Below are 17,927 nucleotides of genomic sequence, written 5' to 3'. Positions count from 1 at the left end.
CACCACTGCATTTCAGCCTGAGAGGCAGAGCAAGACTCTATCTCAAAAAAAAGAAAAGAAAAAAGCACTGGGAAAGGATAGCATTCCTTTGTATCACTGGTTACACAATGTCTTTTTTAGGGTGTCATTAGAATGATCTGACATATTATTTGAGGTACGGCATGTTTTGTAGGTATTTCGTGTATTAAATGAGAACATCCAGGCAGATTTACAAAGAAACATTTGTTTAATGGGGTTAAATGAGCAATAGTGAGGGAGACAGGACACTTTGAAAGTAGAAGACCGTTATTGTCATAATCTATTTCTCAACATTGACCACAAGCAACATTGTTTTTGAGATAACAAACCTTTGGACTCTAATCAAGCCAATGTGAAACTGAATTCATATTAACAGGAGTTACAGGCACGCCATGTGTGAAGATCCAGAACAATAGGTCTCATTGAAAAATATCAGAACCTGTTGCAGTTTAAGCTGCGTTTGGGCCTATTGTAGAGTTTGGTTTTGAAGATGATAAAAACTTTAGTATGTCCTTTGCTTATCCCCTTAAAAGTTGATAAGAATGTTAAGAGAATGCTATCAAAATACCTACTTGAATTGATATTAAACAATACATCACTCTTTTAGGAAAAAAGTAAATATATGAAATTGTACCCAAGACAAATTGACTGTAGGACTGCCATAACAAATTGATGCAGGATTTTTTTCTCCTTAGCTCAGCTAGGTCTGGGTTCTTTTCTCATGACCAGGAAAAAATTAGGCATGTAGACACTTGAAGAGTGAGTAGAGTAGAATTTATTAAGCAAAAGGAAAGCTCTTGGCAAAGAGAGAGATCCTGAAAGCAAGTTCCCCGTTGCTGCCTTCTCAGTTGATTACAAGGGTGGTAACAGTTTACCTTCGATCTGCTAGCTAAGTGATTTCTACACGTTTTCACCAGCATTTGACATTATCATTTCAAGTGCTGTCACATGTGTTTTGAAGATCCATTGATATTTATTATTGAGGAGGGGAGGGGTAACAAAAATTACTATATATTTGATTGTAACTTTTTTTTCTGTGTCTTGCATTCAGGCAATCACCAGAGGAAATTAGTGTCTGTAGGCTACACTTTGCTTAACACATTTAATTAAAGTGCCCAGTAGTAGAGAATTCAAGATAGGTGTGTTTAATTTCATGAAATCACTCATTTCATTAATTCTAGTTTCATAAGTCAAATTTTATTTCTTTAATTGCATGTTGATTGTTGTAACAAGGAGAATTAGAACAGCTCATAGGACAATATTTCTTTTTGATTTTTCTTAACACACCATATTTATTTGGAAATTTACCTTCTATATTGTCCAAGGAATTAGGATGGGCGTTGGCTGTTTTTCAGCACTTCCTGGCTTAGGTCAAGGGTTCCACTCACATGCCTGTCCAACCCTTTTCAAGGCTTCACTCGGAGCTCCAGGTTTTTTAACAATGACCAAATCCCAAAAAAGCTACCAGGCTAAGAAATGATTTTTTTTTTTTTCTTTTAAATCCGGAGAAGTGCTGCTGAGCACAGCTGGCTCACTGCTGTTCCTGCAGCCCCCGTCTCTGATCCGTTCTACCCACCCCTACCCCACCATAGGCAGGCAGAGACGGATTTCTGCCCTCCAAACCCCGAGAGTGAGAAAACGTCGCCTGAAGTTCTCGCATCACCCTCCATCCTCACGCCCTTGGGTTTAAAAAAGCCACTGCGTTCCTGGGTCATTTCAGGGTATCTCTGCAGTGTCTGGAGCAAGTACAAGAGCATCCCTCCCACGGGATGTGCAGTGTATAGTCAAGCTGAGTAAACTGGGAATTTTGGCTGCTTTTTCTGCTGGGGTGGGTGGGGAAAGGTGTGTCCCCCAAGCGTTCAGTTCAGACTAGAACCTTTGAATCTCTCCTGTCTCAGTGTCTCCCTCCAACCCCACCCGCCACCGTTCACGGTGTGGGAGTTCTGCTTTCCCAGGCCAGAGAGGGGCGCTTTTCTAGCTTCCTGTCCCCTCGCCCACTGATTAAAAAATACCGAAAAAGACCAACACCAAAATCCCAAACAAAACGAAAGCCCCAAACTAAAAAACAAACAAACAAAAAAACCACCCAAACCCAAACCAACCCCCCTTCCCCCAAAACACACAAATACGGGAGTCACAGCGAGTGGATCCGCTGCTGGTGCCGAATGAATGGAAGCGCCGGGCGGGCCTGCGCACGCGGCAGCCCTGCCCACGATGCCGTCGCCCCGCGGCCTGTAGGGCCTTCGCTGGCCCCTCTTCCTCCTCCCACCCAGGGCTGAGGCTGCCACCGGCTCCGCGCCCAACGCTGAGGCCGCGGCGGCGACGGGGAAGGTCGGAGGGAGGGTGGTTTCCTCCCGCCCCACACCCAGTCTCCGAGCCGGATATATAGAGTGTCACGTTTGAGAGCCGAAAGACTAGAGCCGTTTCCTTGTGGCTGGAGGGCTTCCCGCAGCCTCGGGGAAGGAGCAGGATTTGGAGGACCACTAGTTGAACCCCATCCTTGTGCTGGAGGAACAGGTATTCCAGGGTCCCCAGCCCTGGCGCTCGCAGAGCCCACGCGCTCCGAAGGCAGAGACCGGGCTGGGGGTGGCCCGGGAGGGAGGGTTCGGCTGGGTTCGCAGGGCAGAGCGGTTCCTGGCGGGACCTCCAGGAGGGTGGGTGTGAGGCCGAGTGGGAGGAGAGAAGCATTTGCCGAGGCTCTGCCCCTGAAGCTGCCCCTGGCTGCACCCCCGTAGTCACCCGGCGTTTAGGCGCGTTTGGCGTCGGCGGAGCCCGCCAAGGTGGGGCGCGCGGGGTTTGCAAAGGGCAGCGAGCCGGGAAGGACCAGAGAAGGTTAACATGCGGGGCCGCGCCGTGGGGAGTGGGGACCGAGGGAGGGAGGCGCGGGGCCGGGTCCCGCCCAGGCCTTCTGGGCCCCTGGTGCTATTCCTGGAGAGAGCGCGCAAACGCCGGGGCCACGTGTGAAGCAGCGGCCGTCCCAGGTCCCCTCCGGCGTCCGAGACAGCCGGGGCGCCCTGCCCTGGCCCCCGGAGCGGGTCCTCACCCGACCCCAGTCCCACCCGAGGCGACGCACGTCCCTACGCTCCCACTTGGGCCTCGCTGGGGTTGTGGCTGACGCGTTCGGGCGGCTGGGGAGTCCAGGGCGCGGTTTGCCCTTGTAGGAAGTTTTCGACCTCTTCCTGTGGCCTGAGCATCCTGGGGGTGTGCAGGGGAGCAGGTGTCAGAAGACTCCAATTGGAGTAGATGGCTTGCAGGAAAGCTGCTCAACCCTCCCATAAAGTAGAATTGCCCGCAGGGCAGTCTCAATCTATTAAAACAATTCATGCCCAGCCTTATCCTAGAAACCAGAGGAAGGCGTCCCACCAGCCAGCGGGGGGTAGGATTATAAGCACCTTTTCTTCCATGGATGAATTGCGTGGCATTAGCAACCAAGGTTATCACTGGATCTGCAAGAGTTTGGCCACTGGTTGAATCACATAGCGTGCTCCCATTACGTGATAAACAAGGACAGCGCAGGGTCAGCAAAGTGACCAGGAAACTCAAGTGGATCATGCTTTTCTGCTTGCTAGATCGAGAGAAGTTTGACACTGTGCAAATGGAAATTTGAGCGTTATCCCGTGGTTTCGATTACCCATCTCTCTATATTCCCATTTATATGAGTTGGAGATTTGACTGACAGGTGTATTTAGTCCAAAATTTATAAAGCTGGACAAGGGACACAATGAAACCATAAGGCAGCCACCTAAGCTGAAGAGCAGGCAGTTCAGCAGAATTCCCATTTAGGGGTATTTGTGTGTGAGGGAGATGGGCATGAGGTTTTTACCAGGCTGACACGTGTGCCAATATTTCATCAGTAGTATTTCTCAGGATCCATGTCTTTACAGGATTCTTTTTCTCATTCTGAGGGCAGCTTCTGACCCTGCTGTATTAACAAATTCCTCACTTGCTCCTATTTCTAACATTTGGTTATAATTATCTATAAAATAGATGTAAATCACCGTGAGTTGGTAAATCTTACAGCTATTAGAGAAATTAAAGTATATGAAAATATCTTTTCCTTAAAGGAGGCTAAAATGTGACATCCAATTACAGAGGAAGAGAGAGAGGTTGAAAATAAATAAAATGGCTTATAGGGTATCACTTTGGGGTTCATACAGCACATGATCATCTTGACCGTCTCACCATCTGCTTTCCTATCTCCTGAAGATGCATTCTTGAGTGCATTTGTTCTTGGCAACACCTCATCAGGTTAAGAAGTCCTGTATTTTGTGTTAATTCCACCTACAATTTCAGGAGTTCATGGCCTCCTTGACACCCAGCTTCCCATATTATAGATGTCTGGAGACTCCAGGCAGGGCCCACTTCATGGAAATACAAAACTACAGTTTCACAGGGCCTTGTGCTTGGACGGGTCCTGCCTGCATTTGGTAATGTTCTGCTGTCACTGTCGTCTGGCTTAATAATTTTCAAACAAGAGGCTCTGAATCTTCATTTTGTATTGGGTTCTACAAATTATATCCTGACCCCAGGCTGACAAACTTGGTCTAAAACTAACCAAATTGCAGTGTTGTCTTAACAGGAATCCCACATTTCTGTTAAAAAGTTCTCCAGTACAAACCTGAAATTTATCTGCTGCTCGCTTAGGTGTCCTTGGACGTGTCATTCAGTCTTCCTGTATTTCAGTTTCCTCATCGACAATATAAAGACAACAGATGAAACCTTCTACTTTCTTTATTTTCAAGGTTGTATTATCTCTAAGTAAAAAGAGATAATAACTGTAAACATGTCTACTGACTTTGAATAGTTCTTGACTAACAAATACTCTATTGTTGAAGGGTTAACCTTTGCCCTCCATTTTTCAGAAGTAGCTTGAAAAAGGTTGGTTAAGCACATTAAAAAGATTGTAGAACCTTTCTAAACCTTATAGTTTGGTGGAAAATAAAACAAAAAGTAGAAAAGTATTCAGCACTTTAAATACTCCTGAAATATCATTATTCGGACAAGATTGGAATTTTCAACTAAAAGTGCAGAATAACTAACTTCTTGGATCCCAAAGATATGTTTGGGTCTAATTCATCCAAAAATAGAACCGTGAGAAACTGAGCCAATGATTGACATTTTTTGAGGCGGTAATCCTTTTTGTTTCATTTAATTTAAAAAATCTTTAAGTTCAGAAGTTTGATCAAGTCATCCTTTAAAATACACTGGGAAATGCCAAATCAATTTAAGGTACACCTAGTCTCTTGTCAAGTACACCTAGTTACCTTTTGTGTGTCTGGTGCCTCTTGAAGAGGAACTGAGAAAACAGGCAAGTCCTCTGTCCCCAGACTCCACCTTTCCCTAGTCTCTGACCTCAAAACGTATCTTTATTCCAGCTGTCCTTGTTAGCATGATGGCAATACACTCAGAACGATTGAGGAATAAAATAGGGTGAAAGGGAGCTGATCAAAATCCTATATTAACGTCTTCTAATAGGGGCACTAGAAGGGATGAATGGAGATTCCTTCTTCATGCAATGTTCTGTGCATGGGCATCCAGTGTACCTTAGGATGCAAAGTAACAGGTCCTGTGTTTAACAAACTTTTGACATCATTAGCAGGAAAAAATATGTCAATATAAGGTATTAACTTAAAATAGCAAATAAGTAGTTACAAGGCAATAGAAGATTTGGCACCAAATGAATGGGGGAGAAAATAAGTACAATGAAATCCCAAGAAGAGAATAAAATAAGCTGAAATGCTGAGGGAAGGGTAAGAGGAAAGACCCTTCAAGATAGCCCTTAAAATTCTGGTTTTAATAGGGATGAACAAACAAGACTTTTTGGTGCCCAGGGACCACAGTGGCACTTTGGGGTAGGAAGTGTGCAGAAAAGAAAAATCTGGATACAGCTGAAATTTTATGTAAGAAAAAGGCAGGAGATAACTCTGTAAGAGAAATTCCCTCTGCTAGCTTCATTCATGTTATAAATAATTATTAAGCACGTTCTGTGACCAGACACTGTGCCAGCTTTTCCACATTTGGTATTGTACAGAGCAGATGTGTTCCCTATTTTTTTGGAACCTACAGACATTTACAAAATAAACATGTAAGAATATATTGTGGGAAGTAGTATGGAGAAGAACAGAATGTTATAAGAAAAAAACTCAGGGATGCTGACTCCAATTTGGTGCTCTGAGAAGGCTTGCTCTTTGACAAAGAAAGATTTCAATTGCTGTTGGAAAGAAGCATAAGGCTTAACATGACTAAAAAAAAAATCAACAAAGAGAAAAAGCAATCTGGGCACAGGAAATTGCAAATGGGAAGATCCTAAGGAGAGAAAAAGCTGGCAACATTCAAGGGACAGAGAGAAGGCAGGCCCTGTGACTGGACTTAGGTGAGGGCACTGCTGAGAGGCAGGACACACAGTTGGAGGAGGGAGCAGGTGACTGATCATGCCAGACTTCACAGGTCTTGATAAAGATCTTGAATTTAATTCAAGTGGGTAGCCATTAAAGACATTTAAGCCAGAGACTGTTCTAATTTCTATTTTGAGGAAATCTTTATGGAAACAACAAGGAGAATGAACTGCAGGGATAAAGGATTGGAGATAGTAAAACCAGGAAGGGCAGAGCATAGGTGAGAGTACTGTCATGGAAGAGGGAGAGAACTGCACAGACTTGAGGTGTGTTTTTACACTTGGATTGACACAGCTTGGTGATAGATTGGATATGGGAGGTGAGTGAGACAGAAAGAAGAGTGGGAATGAATTCATTTAATAGATAGTGTGAATGCTTATAATCCAAAGCAGTAGGCTCAGATGCATATGATTTAGAGTTGCCATAAGAAGAACTGAAAAATAAAACAAAAACTGATCGCCCTGGTTTTTACCTCTGGAAAAGTGTACTGGCTGCTGGGACAGGGATGAGAGAAAGGAGGGAGGAGATTTTTGCTTTCCATGCTATCCTCTGTACGGTTCGAATTATTTTTTAAAACCATGCTTTCATTTTATAATTTTTTAAAAAGTTATCACCGTGAGAGATATAGCTCCTGTTTTTCTGATTGAGCACATAGATGGAATATGGTGTAATTTCCTATAATGAGAAAAATTAGGGAAGAAAGATCTGATCCTCCCCAAAATAATTATTCTAAAACATAATTTACTCCCCTGATTAAAACCTTGTCATTCCTCTGCCTTGTCTATAGCAGTGTTTCCCAAAATGTAGTCTATGAATTATTTCCTTGGGATATTCACAGTTAAGTAAAGGAAGAAATGCTTCCCTGATGATATAAGTTTGAGAAACACTTGATTTAACCTCCTTAACAAGTTTTATTGCAGGTATCCTCAGAGCCTTTAATGTCCTAATGCATGTTAATAATCATCAAGAAAGGAAAGATCTTTTATGCCACATTTCCTAAACTTATTTGACCTTGAAATGCTTTTCCAGTAGAACATCTAAGAGAGTCAGCATTCAGCATAACACGCTTTGGGAAATGCTGTCCTATATTAATAGATTAAACTTTTTAACATCTACAGTTCTCTATTAACCATAAGCTTCTCTCATCTCTTTAATCCTACTTAGTTGGTGGGAAGCAAGAGACTGGAATTGACTCAGCTAATAGACACTAAGTTGATATAAACAATTCTGCTCTGTAGATGAGACATATTCAGAATCAAGATCTGCAGTCTAATTAAAAGCAAAATTGTTGTTGTTTGTTTTTCATTTCTACTTCTCTGGCAAGGCTCATCAGGACCATCTCAAGGTACATTTTGTCAAGTCTGTGTGTGACCTGAGGCATAAACAATGGGGAAGACTTCCCAGGGCCTCTTAGGTTCCATCTAGGCCTGGGCCTTATCTGATGTTTGTAAGCCATCCCCTGCAAGGCAACACAGTGTGACTACATAGGGCACCTGTGGGAACACTGATTTTTGAGTCTCCTTCCTGGATCTCCATGCATTTGCATGGTAGTAGGCTGGTGGTAGGAATGCAACCTATGGCCAAAGAACAGTGCAGCAGAGCATAATGGAAGAAACAGGTTCACCCCGCTGTAGACTTCTATGGCTTCCTCAGCTCTGTGTTCCAGCCCAGGGGTTAGCAACTATGCCTGAGGCTGAAATCTGGCCCCTGTGTTTTTGTATATTCTTTCAACAAAGAATGGTTCTTATATTTTTAAATGGTTAAAAAAATCCGAAGAATAATATTCTGTGACATGGGGAAAATGATAGGAAATTTAACCTATATGAATTTAACCTTCAGTGTCTATAAATCAAGTTTTATAAGAAATCAGCTTGTGTCGTTTATCTAGTCATCCCTATTGGCTATGACTGCTTTAGTACCCTAACCAATCAATTATTATGACTGTTGAAGCCTTGATCCCTGCTGTAGGCTATGAAACTCACCTGCCATAGGTGATCTTAATTGTTTTGTTTTTCATTTGTTTAATTTATAAGGGGGTAGAAGTAAAATAGCTAAAACGACCTACTATTAGGTCCTCAAAGATAATTGGCAATCAGGCACAGAAAGATAAATACTGCATAATCTCATTTTTATGTGGAATTTTAAAATGTTGAACTCATAAATAAAAGTAGAGAGAAGAATGCTGGTTACCAGAGATTGAAGGCAAAATGTGGTAGGGTGGCAGGATGGAGGGAGGTGGGGATGCTGGTGTTGAGGCGGGGAAGTTACTGGTCAAAGGGTACAAAGTTTCAGTTAGGCAGGAGGCATAGTTTTTGTTGTTGTTGTTTGAGACAGAGTCTCACTCCATCACCAGGCACCAGGCTGGAGTGCAGTGGCATGATCTCGGCTCACTGCAACCTCCGCCTCCCGGGTTCAAGCAATTCTCTGGCCTCAGCCTCCCTAGTAGTTGAGACTACAGGCGTGTGCCACCACGCCCAGCTAATTTTTGTATTTTTTAGTAGAGATGGGGTTTCACCATGTTGGCCAGGATGGTCTTGATCTCTTGACCTAGTGATCCACCCGCCTCGGCCTCCCAAAGTCCTGGAATTACAAGCGTGAGCCACCACGCCTGGCAGGAGACATAAGTTTTAAGATCTATTGCATATCAGGATGACTATAGTCAATGTTAATGCATATTTCAAAATAACTAAGTAAATTTCCAATGTCTCACCACAAAAATAAGTGAGGATTACTGTATCCTCTAAATGTATAAAATTATAATTTGTAAATTTAAAATAATACTAATTTTAAAAATAAATAATTATTGGCATTGGAGTCGTGACAATGCCCGTGTTTGTTGGCGGCTAGTGTTGCTAACGCTACATGCCCACGGAACAAGCAGAAGATAGTCTCAAAGCTGACCGCTTTGAAATTTTACTCAAACATTTGAACTCATGTATACAGGATAGGCACTCAGATAAATAAAACTAATTAGCCTCCAGAGGTAAACTAAACCTAGTATAACTTAACCATTTTATTTTGTTACCCCGAGCAGATTGGATTTCCTGAGTAGTCACCTCTGATTTGTATTTTAATAATGAAGGCAATCTTATTATTATTATTATTATTATTAATGCACATTTTTGTATGAAGAGTGGTACTTTAGGGATGACAGCCTCGATTTTGGGTGACAGAAATACAAATTTCTCTGTCACTACCATAAACCTACTGAATCAGAATCTTTGGTGTGAGGATTCCCAGGGGGTTTCATAAGTAGCTGGCACAGCACAGGAAGAGATTTTCGAATAACTAGTCCAGGTATTTCCATGGAACATAGAGTCGGAAAATAAGGCCCTTGAGGTCTGGTGCTTGGCTCTGTTACTGCTGTCATAAAATATTTTTAGATGAGGATGAGCTGTGAGATCACAAAGTTTGCATTGTGGGTCTCATGCCAGCCATGTTGATTGAGAGATTTCTATGAGATATCTAACTTTATAAAGATGACTGATTTCAGGTGAGATTTTCATTCAGTGGACATTCTCCCACTTTAATCAACACCTGCATTAAAGTAAAAAACAATATATTTATATGTGTATTTTTGTCTGTGTGTATAGCCAACAATGTGATTAAATAATGAAAAAAAAGTCTCACTCTAATTACCAGACACTGAGGATAACATTTGCTTGTTGATTTAGCTGTATTATTTCAAAGTCCTAGATAATTTTGTATCCTTAACCTCTGCAGTTTTGCAAAAGCGTTTTCAAGCACAGTTGATAATATGTATCCCCTATGGCTTTTGGACATCTTGCTTTAAAGGCATTTTAACTTCCCAGGCTTCTCCAGAGATAGCCCCAAAACATTGAAGCCCACTCTTGAAGGGAGGAAGAGAAAGCAAACACATGAGACATTCTTCCCTGTGACTTTGTGTAGAAAAGACAAAAATATGGTTTTTCTAACCCACTTACTCATCCTTCCACCTTAGCTGGGAACTTGTCGGATCAGTAGCATTTGTGACCACTGGAGGCAAAAATAATATTTCCTGAGCCAAGAAATGGAAAAAAGCCGTTGAGAAAACACCCCACATTTTAGGTCATTTTTAGAAAATGGTGCAGTATTTATTACAGGTCATTAAGAGGGCACATTCCACAGAAGTGAGCAAAAATCCCAGGTATCCTTGAAAGCAAGATCCTTGGAAATTAGGATGACAATTAACTCATGTGTCTGACTTCAACATATTTGAAATCACTTAAGCACTTCCAGCAGTTAGATCCACCAGTGCACAGTATTGTCAAGAAACTAAAAGAATCTGCCCAGAATAATTGGATAAACTGAGTAAAAGAAACAGCAACAATTCAGTGTTTGTACATAGATTTAAGATTTTTGCTTATTATTTTCAATAAAGGATATTTAATACTGAAAGTTTTATGGATAGAAGTAACATAGTTTTAGCATCTGAAAGATGGATGGTATTCACTTAATAAAAACGTATAGCAATTTGCCTAAAACTTAAGAGAAACTGTTTACTTAAAATAATATTTGTTCCTGATAGCTATTAATTAATAAGTAAATATTAATAAAACCAACTGTATGTCAGCCTATGTTTTTCTTTCTATTTCACTGTAACTATTGTCTCATTTTGAATTGAATCTTATTTCACTTGTGTTTTGTTTATACAAGATCTTCAGGGCATATCTGCCCTGAAGCTAAGCACATGATCTAAACCATGGACACTTGTTCTTTTACCAAAGAGCTTTCTGGGCATTGAGATCCACTTACCAAACTATTCTCAAAGCTGCAGGAATCTTTGATGGCTTGAAGGAACTAATTTCCCTCATCCAAATGAGCAGTGTGCTTCTTTCTCAGCAACTTGTACTTGCCATCTCTCTCTCCTTAGCAGAATTGTGACATTGCCTCTTCCTTCTTTTCCTTCTACTATTTTGGTGCAGTCCTGCCGGGGGCAGTGGTTATGCAAGTGCCGCTGAGTGCGTTGCTGATCACAGGATTACACTTTAGGTAAATTTAGGTCTCAGTGTCTTTTAGGACAGAACAAAATTTTCCCAGATTAGACTTCCTTGAACTCCTAGACATACTATATGTTGGCACATATCACACCATCTTGTCTACAGTACATAATAGTGGGTGCAAATAGCTTTGTGTTAACTAAGTATACTCACACTGGAAATTGTAGAATGTTCAAGTATCATATCTATATTTGGTCTAATTCTCTTATAGAAAAGAAAAGCCAGTCCAAAGACATAAAGTGGCTTGTCCCACGTCTGTTTTGTGGGTGCATCTAGGCTAGTATCCAAATCTTATGACTGCAAATCTCATGACCATTCCATTCCATTCATTCATTTACTCATATGTACTATTTATTGTCTACTATGTGCCAGACAAGATGTTTAGCTTTGCAGATAATTATATCAAAACAAGCCATAGTACCAGCTCTCAAATTTTGATAGCCCCTACTCTTTGAGCAATATTTGGCCGAGGAGTTTGTGCAATTTTTCAGTAATGTTACCCAATGTGTAAATACACAATGGTCATATATCTTTATTTTCCCTCTCCCCTCTCCAAACCAGTCCCAGTCAATGACTTGACCACCCATAGCACCAAGCATTTAACAGCAATAAGAGTAAGATGGGAAATGGAGTTGAAATGAAATATTAAAAATTCCACAGGGAAGCTCATGAAAATTCTTCCCAAGAAAATAATGTTCTTGATTTACCACAGGTGTCGGGGCTTAATCAGCTTGTGGGTCTGTCCTTTCATTTACTCAATGTATCACCAGGTCCCCTTTTTCTTCAAACCTGACTGAGGTTAGCTTGCCTCCTTTCTTCTCTGTATCTAAAGATAGACACAATCTCTTGGTGTTTTAAGTACTTAAGTGCTAATCCTTGTGGGGAAAGTGAGAGGGGAAGAGCAAAAATAACCAATGTTGAGAGTTATGAAGTTTCCAGAATGATACTGTTGAGTCTTGGCGGAGGATCAGTAGTTAGTTGCTTACTTCCTCTAAGACAAGTGGAAAAACCCCATTATTTTCAGCTATCAGTCTTTACTTCTGGAGACAAGGTCAAAAACCAATCCTCTACCCTGGAAGTCCTTACATCCTCCCGAACTACATGAATATGGGCATTCGTCTGATGAGAGGATTTCTAGCTTTCCATAGATTCTCACAGAATTCATGATGAGAACAACAGGGGGAACAACTGCTTTAGGAGGCATTAAGTGGACCATTTCAGTTCATTGAAGTTCTCTAGACTCTGGCTTCTGTCAGGTCAGGAAAGATCCTTCTATAGATTCTTCACAAGAACGGTAGAGCTGTTTGTGATACATAGGGTTTTCTTTTCCATCTTCAGTGATTTGTGAACATTGCATTGTTCCAAAACAGAGAAAGGATTATGTTATTCTTCTGCATAACATCTTCCATGGTTCCCCATTTCCTAGAGTAGCCTTGCCAAGTGTGTGAGATGCTAACTGAGGTGGACTGTGAAAGGTGGGTGTTCCCAGGGCAGAAGAGCCCTTGATATCACCTGCATTTCCTGCCATATGGCTGTGTGTCCAAAGGCAAGTAACTTAACTTCCTGCTATATGGCTGTGTCCAAACGCATGTTACTTAATAACTTTCAGTCTTCCCAATGTATTCATTTGCTAGGGCTGCTGTAACAAAGTACCACAAACTGGGCGGCTTACCCAAAAGAAGCGCAGCGTCTCACAGTTTTGGAGGCTAGATATCCGAGATCAAGTTGTCAGTAGAGTTGGCTTCTGAGGACTATGATGGAAGGATCTGTTCCAGATCTCTTTTTCTTTGCTTGTAGATGGCTGTTCTCTCCTTGTGTCTGCACATCATCTTCCTTCTATGCATATCTCTGTCTTTTTATAAAAACATCCATCATATTGGATTGGGGACCACCCCCATACTCCAGTATGACCTCATCTCAACTAATTATATTTGCAATGATCATATTTCCAAATAAGGTCACATTCTAAGGTATTGAGGTTTAGGACTTCAAGATATAAAACAATTCAACCCATAACACCCAGGAAATTAATAATTGACTCCTTATTATCACAGTGGAAAATGTGATGAAACTATCTAAAAAATACTTTTTGTATACTAAAATAAAAGTACATATATTTTTGGTATGGATTAATAATGAGCATAAGTAATGACTACTGACTTCACCAAGAGTTTCTTCTCCACATGATCTTTATTATTTTTTATCAGGTATAACATCCGTGTAGATAAGTGAATATAACATAAATGTATTAAATTTAACATACATGAACACCTCCCAGATTCTATCTTCCAAGTTAAAAAAGAAAAACAGAAAAACATTTGTCAGCATCCTAGAAGCTCCCTTCATACTCCTGGGCAGTCACTACCTAGTGCCTCCCAGATTAACCACTATCCTGCTTCTGAGTCATAATTAGTTAAACTCAAACATAGATTAGCTTTGCCAGTTTTTGGAGTTTGTATAAATGAAATTATAAAGTAATCCTTTTTTATGTCTGGTTTCTTTGCTCGATATTATGTTCATGAGATCTTTCCAAATTATTGCATTTATTTGTAGGTTATTCATTCACATTGCTGTATATTACTCCATACTGTGATTATACCATACTTTATTTGTTCTGTTGAAGACTTCGGTAGTTTCCACTGTGAGTTTCTTAGGACTAGAGCTGCTATGAACATTCTTGTGAATATCTTTTGTTAAACGTATGTACACATTTTTGGGGGTATACTTAGATGTGAAATTGCTTTATGCAAAAAGCTTTAATAAATTTGCCAAAGGGGTTTCCAAAGTGATTGTTAATTAATACTCCCAGCAGTGGCAGTATTCCCTTGTTCCATATTCTTGTCAACACTTCTTATTTTCTGTCATTTTAATTTTAGCCATTTGGGTGAGAGAGTAGTTGTATGGCACAGTGGTTTTATTTGTATTTCTCTGGTGACTGAAAAGATTTAGCAACTTTCCATATATTTATTTGTCACTTGGATATCTTCTCTTGTGATGTTTCCAAGTCTTTGTTCATTTGTCTATTTTTCACAGTAATTTGTTAGTATACATTATATATTCTGGATACAATTCCTTTGTTGGATATGTGCTTTGTCAATGTCTTCTCCCAATGTATGCCTGTCTTTTTTTACACTTTTTTTTCTTTTAATGAACACAAATTCTTAATAGAGTTTAATTTATTAGTATTGTTCTTTATAGTATTTTTTGCCTAATAATAAATCAGGAAGATGTTCTTTTCTAAAAATTGGGTTGTTTCCCCTTTTACACTAAAAGTTATACTATCCATCTGAAATTAATTTTTATATGATGTGAGAAATAAATTACATATTTTTCCATGTGGATATTCAATTGACTCAACATTAGTCATTAGAATTCTGCATATTATTTTAAATCACAGGTACACAGTAGCAGTCTGGATACCTCAGAACAAAGATATTTAAGGATAAAGTCATTTAAAACATATCTTACTATAATGACTTCTGCAGCCCATTTTGATTATGAGTAACCTAGGATGTTCAGTGTTGAGGTCAAATACCCATTTAATCTGCTTGCAGGAACCTAATTTCTGGTCTAATAGATTAAGTAAAATAAAATAAATAAATGCATCCTCTTGGAAATATGTCACTCTCAATAATCAAAATATAAAATGTAAAATTAATTTGGATCCTAGATATAAGTGTTCTTGGTGAAAAAAATTAGTAGTATAGGTCATGACCAAACATTTGGGAAGAAATAATCAAAAGGCTTATCTTTCATTATTAAGGAAGACAAATGAAGGGCCCACTTGTCTTCATCGCACTTACACATTTAATGTCTCACTAGTTCTCCCAACTCTCATCAAGATGGAAGACATGGAATAAGGAGAGATTGAAGGCAGAAAGATTCCCTACGTAGCCATTCATTCTTTCATGAATTCATTCAACAAGTAGTTACTCAATTATTATTGTATCAGGTATTGTATTAAATTCTATGAATATAAAAAGAGTAAAACACAGTCCCTGCCCTCAAGGCATTTTCAATCCATTGGAGAAAACAGACAACTAAGTAGTCAATTACATAAATACGATAATTAATAGAGGCCCTGATAGTTTGGCAGATAGGACACTCAGGTCAGCCCAGAGTGAGGGGAGAACTGGTAACCCCTTTCTTAAAGTTTGAGGTTTGCCCACTGAAGTGGAGACAGAATGAGGAATAAATGGTTGGGTAGTGTAGGACATAGCCCCTAGAGCTAGTGTACAAGATGTGTGACCTTGGCAAATCACTTTATTTCTCTGTGCCTTAGGGTTTTTTTGTTAAATGGGATTTATGAGAGTTAACCACCACAGAGTTGTTCTGCTAATTTATTCTTCCTTTAGAAGACTGATTGGCACGGAGTAGGTGTTTAGTGAGTCAGGCTATTGTCATATGTGAGAGTTACAGCATTACAGTTGGTCCAGAAGTTCTGGAGACGCAAAGAGGTATTATCTACAGCATTTGTCCAATGTGACAACAGTAATAGAGAAGAGCAGTGACCAGATCCCAGGAGTGTGCATTGTTGCCCTGATTGTGCTATATATTTACATCAGAAAAATGATGAGATTATCTCTGAAGTTCCTTTCCACTCTCATGTCCTGGGATTCTGCAGCTCTCACAGAGATAGACTTAATAAATATGATTTGAATTTTGGTGGTAGAGAAATAAAGAATGAAATAAAAATCCGCTCTGAGATTTCCAGCTGAGTGACTGACTGAGCAGTGATATCATTTCAAAAGAAACAGGCAAGTCAAAAAGAGGTGTGTGGAGACTGGGAATTATATAGCACAGATTTGTAGATAGAATTTTTAGGTTGGAAGAAGCCATTTCCATCATTTTAATTCAGTGTGGTAGAGAAGCAGATATTTCCATATTTAATCACGACCACAGAAACAGGAGCCCAACTGCCTAGATCAAGTTTTGTCACTTACTAGCAAGTTACTTAAATGTTCTACATCGGGCTTTCTTCATCAGTAAAATGCAGGTGAAATGCAGATTGAACCATGCACAATTGCCCTTTGTAGGTCAAAATGGTGGCGGTACTGAGAAATAAATGAGTTCATGTGTGTTGCATGCTTAGGACAGAGTTCAGCACATAATACAGTACTATGGAAGTGTTTCTCTTATTATTAAGGCCATTTAGCTTGTTCAAAACCTATTGCACCAAGCTTCATTTAGGAAGAACAATAAGGAATTGCATAGCATGCCTATTTAGGCCTGTTTCCCATTCTTCACTTACGCAGGCATGAGGCCTTGATGAGAGAGTTAGTCCTTAGAAATACAACTGGGTTCACTTTCACTGCCATCACGGCTGCCATTTTGCTTTTCTCTCATGCCTCCATCTAGACAGGCATTGGTTTTTGCTCCAAAGGGAAATTTAGCATCAAAATTATCAGATGGAAGTTAGCTTCCTCTCCCTGTTCTTTTGTCGTCCACCTTCACTCCCCCTCAACCCAACTGTTGGTACCAGCAGGTTTAGTTTCCATTTCCCTCACAGTGTGATACTGGTGACATACTGGCCATCCAACATCTGAGGGCTCTTGGTATTCTGGACACTCTGGCTGGCCCTGCGGAGTGGGGAAAAGGAGAAGGGTATATCTGAGGCTAAGAAGAGCGAAGAACAGAGGGGAGAGTAAAAGGGTCAGCTGTAACCCCCAAACTAAGGAGTAGAACAGACACAGAAACTATTGAATAACCCTGTTCTAGTTGCATGACCTGTGATAAGTGTTAGTGTGTTTGTGTGATGATTCTCCAATTGTGCATGAACCAAGATACAGAGAGATGATGAAGAAGCAGGAGAAACAAAACAAAAGGAAAAAATGTGTCCTTCCTGTGTCTTTTAAACCACAGAGACACAGTCGCAGTCTGGACACACTAGCAGTAAAAGCAGTGTGAGTGGAGTTCCTTACAGGACTGTTTACTTGCTGTTGCCTGGTGTCATACATAGATTAACCATGACTCATACTGTTGGTTTATAACATATGTTCCAGTTTGTGAATTGTCTTTTCACTTCCTTTTTTGTGTTTTTGGAAGCACGGAAGTTCTTACTATTAATGTGGGCGAAGTTACTGAATATTTTATCTTCATTTTCAGATACTTATATCTTGCTTAAGGAGATTATTCTCTGCCTGCTTCATGTTTTAAGTAATTAGTTTGTAAACCTCTCCCAAGTTAGGCTGTGGTTTCAAGTTTGCAACCATTCACGTTTGCAATGGTTGATCTCTTCTTCTTGGTATCACTCTAGTGATACATTTTATGCAAAAGAAGGAAAAACTCTAAGGGTGAAATTCAGAATAACAAATTATGGCTGATTAAAATCACCCTTACTAATTATTGAATGTTTCACAAGTGCAAGAAACTCTATCGTGTCAATCCCGGGGATCACAGATGAGGAAACTGAGGCCCACGAAGTTTAAAACAATCATTAGACAAGCAATTCACATAAAATATAGTTATTTTTGAAAGTATAATGTCAAGAGAAAGCTCAAAACCTCCTTTGAGA

General features: G+C 40.2%; 1 protein-coding gene across 1 annotated transcript in view; it reads left to right on the top strand.

The window, feature by feature from the left end:
* Positions 1-2,169: 2,169 nt before the first annotated feature.
* Positions 2,170-17,927, top strand: part of FAR2 (fatty acyl-CoA reductase 2) — a 147,027-nt gene continuing 131,269 nt past the window's right edge. The window contains exon 1 of the mRNA XM_035255940.3: positions 2,170-2,535. The gene's annotated coding sequence lies outside the window, so the exon portion shown is untranslated. The remainder of the gene's footprint in view (positions 2,536-17,927) is intronic.

The sequence above is a fragment of the Callithrix jacchus genome, chromosome 9 (genome assembly GCF_049354715.1).
Source record: "Callithrix jacchus isolate 240 chromosome 9, calJac240_pri, whole genome shotgun sequence".
Taxonomy (NCBI): Eukaryota; Metazoa; Chordata; class Mammalia; order Primates; family Cebidae; genus Callithrix; species Callithrix jacchus.
The sequence above is the reverse complement of the archived record's forward strand: the minus strand, read 5'-3'. Positions and strand labels throughout refer to the sequence as shown.